Here is a 3356-nt window from a genome sequence, read left to right on the forward strand (position 1 = left end):
TAAAGAGAGGGAGGAAAAAAATCTAGGGGCAATTTTATTACCTTATCTCATGTGTTTTGTTTTTCTGTTTTTTTCATGTTCCTTATCACTGTTTTTCCTCTCAGAAATGACTTTCTGGACTTGCTCAAATTGTTCAGGCAAGAACTAGAAATTATGTACATTTTTCCTGTCTGCATGTACCTGGAAAATAAAGTCGTTTTGTTAACTAAAGGGCTAGTCTTGCAGGTCTTCAGACACAGATTGCATAGTTGTAACAGGAACTGTGTAACTTAGGAAACTGGTGGTTATATCTCTAAAACACAGTACAAAGTTCCTAAGGTCAAATGGCCAACTTTTCTGCCTCTTCACCTGACTCTGACCTTCCCACGAGGACTACTTTCTCTAATGGGTGACTTTGGCTCAACAATTGCCCCAACAGAAGGGGATGTCATTAACATTTTGTTAGTTAATATCATGAAATTATGTCTTTTTTCCCTTTTTTCCTATTCTGGAGATAGTGGAGGATAACAGACAGCAATGAATAGGAAAGTTTGGCAAAAAAAAAAAAAAAAAAAAAAAAAAAAAAAAAAAAAAAAAGGGTTCCCCCAACAGCTTTGCTGAAACTTCCTTAGAACTGAACCACAACCTAAGACTTTTCCTACCTAGTCTTTCTTCTCTCCCCCTCTCCTCCATAGGAGTTGATCCTGTGCCATGCTCTGATAGACCCTTCCCTATTTTTCCTTCACAAGCTTGTCCCCCAATAAATCTCTTATGTGCCAAGTGTCTGTTTCTCATCAACAAAGAGAACATTATTCTTCCTTTGTTAGAGTGACCATCATATTGTGATGTACTGTTAAATTCAGATGTGCAAGTATTAGGTTGAATCATTTGAAATTGGAGAGAGAGAGAAAGAGAGAGAGAGACAGAGAGAGAGAGAGAAGAAAGGAAGGAAGGAAAGAAGGAAGGAAGGACAGAGAGAGGAAGGAAGGAAGGGAGGGAGGAAGGAAGGAAAGGGAAGTAAGAAAGGAGAAAGAAAAAGCACTCAAATATCACCAAGACAGCAACTTCAGAATGACTGAAAAAATTACTAAAATTTAGGAGCTGGGAGACAGGACACCTAAATCGGAAACTCCAACCTCTGGCGGAGGGAGCACTGCTAAGCCTGGTTCCTGTCTCCAAGGAGGCCATCATGAGGCTGCCTATGCCCCTGGGAGAAAACAGCAAACTGGGTTCACCTGCTGCTACAAGAAGGAACTGCCACCGCTGGAGGGAGGGAATTTCTCTGGGGCCCCCACTCACATTAGGGAGCAAATCCATGTCCTTCCTCTTGTCACTCAGTCTTCCTGTTGGCAGAGACTCAGAGGAGTCTGCTGGCTGAGCAGAAATGTAAACTGCAGAGTTCCAACCCTTGCATCTGAAAGAAAAATCATAGTGTGGTTGGCTTGGACATGAGAGGCAATGTCTTAAAAACTGGGCAAGGAAATATCTGACCCTTTTTTTATCTCAAAAATGGCGATATATACCTCATGTAAAAAACAAACAAACAAAAAGCTGCAGAAAGATCTAGACTTACCTGTAAGAAATGAAGCAATCAACTATAATATTGTTAGCAAACTCTTCCCCTCTCTGCCCTCTGCTCTGGGATTCCAGGCAGCAGGTCTTCCCTGAGGAGAACCCTGCAGCACATGTGAGGGCTGCCAGAGGAAAGCAGTGCCGGGAAGGGAGGCTGAAGCGGAGAAAAGAGTGTTTCTCAGATCATCGTTAAAATGGTTTGTTTGAAACTAGTGATGAACCCCAATGACCAGCACACCAGTAAATATGCTAGAACAGTAGAGAACATTATGGGCTCTAAAATCACTTTACGGTGACAGGCCCAATCTCCTCGCTTGGGCTGAGTCTATCTTGAGGCTGAGAGAAATGCTGGCAGAGGTGACACCTCGAGAAGCCTGACCCAGAGTGACACAAGCCGGTGCAGGATCCACTCCAAAGTGAGTAAAACTTACCATCCTACTGAGCAGCGACTAAGAGAGATAAAGAAAAGGCTTCCACTCCTCCCACATTGTCAGAATCTCAGATTCAGAAAATGCTTTTGGAAGTCATTCAGACAAATGGTCAAGTGGTTCTTTTGACATCATTAAGCTGTGTCAACTATATATTAGCAAACTGGCAGTTTCTACTCATATGCACACATATCTATGACTGAGCAGTTCAGATTCTAAGCTAACATCTAAGAGAAATGAGTGCATATGTCCACACACAGAAAGAAAGTACAAAAATCTCATAGAAACCTTATTCATAATCATCCCAAACTAGAATCAGCCCATATATCCATCAAAAGAAGAGTAGTTGCAGTGTATTTATTCAGTGATATAGTGTACAGCAGTAGAATAAATAAACTACTGTCACTTGCAACTGTATCCATGAGTGTCAAAAACACTAGGTTGAAAAAAATGAAGCCAGACACAAAGGGGTACGTGATGGTATGAGGCCAATGTATGAAGTTCAAGAATAAGCAATCCTTATTTATGGTAATAAAAGTCAGAATACTGCTTGCCTTGGACAGGTGTTAGTGGTGAGGAATTGACTTTGAAGAGGCAAGAGGAAACTTTCTGAGGTAATGGACATGTTCTGTATCTTGATCTGGGTGCTAGTTACATGGGTGTGCATAGAAGTGAAAATTCATCAAGATGTAAACTTAAGGTTTGTGCATTTAACTGTATGTTAATTACACCTTGATTTAAAAAAGAACTCTTTCTGGTAATAGTCATCAAACATTACAATCTAACCTCACATTTATAGAAAAGAACAGAGCCCTGAGAATTAAGAAACTCTCTAATTCAGCCTTGGGAGTTGGAATGGCATTCCAAGCTGAACTGTCCCAGCTAGTGACATTAACATGTGCCTCTAACACATGACGTGTTAACAGAAGCTCAGTTCTGTTCACTCTGGGGATGGTGTTCCTCCAAATAGCCATGGATGACAGACCTCAGAGCATAGAATCACTAACTCCAGACAAAGAGAGGGAGGACAGAAGGGGGTTCCTGAAAACTTGCTCCAGATATTCCTGCAGTGATGCCTCTCAATTCCCCATCTTTGTGGGTAACCACAGGACCAGGAAATGACCCTCAGAATTGGGGCAGGCCCCTTGGCTGAGCCACCTTCCCACTGTTGTTCCTTCTGGCAGCACCAAGGTGGGGCCGTGCCAAAGCTCTGCCATCAGGAAGTTCTCTTCTGGTACAATGTTAGGATTTTGTGCCAGTTTCACTCAGGTGTATACAGAGCCATGCAAATGACCTCACTTAGTTTGCCTGGGCATATATACCTATAATAAGTGATATAAAATCTGTGTGAACCTAACTTCCATTTACTTTTCACTT

The sequence above is a fragment of the Rhinolophus ferrumequinum genome, unplaced genomic scaffold (genome assembly GCF_004115265.2).
Source record: "Rhinolophus ferrumequinum isolate MPI-CBG mRhiFer1 unplaced genomic scaffold, mRhiFer1_v1.p scaffold_87_arrow_ctg1_1, whole genome shotgun sequence".
NCBI classification, from domain to species: Eukaryota; Metazoa; Chordata; class Mammalia; order Chiroptera; family Rhinolophidae; genus Rhinolophus; species Rhinolophus ferrumequinum.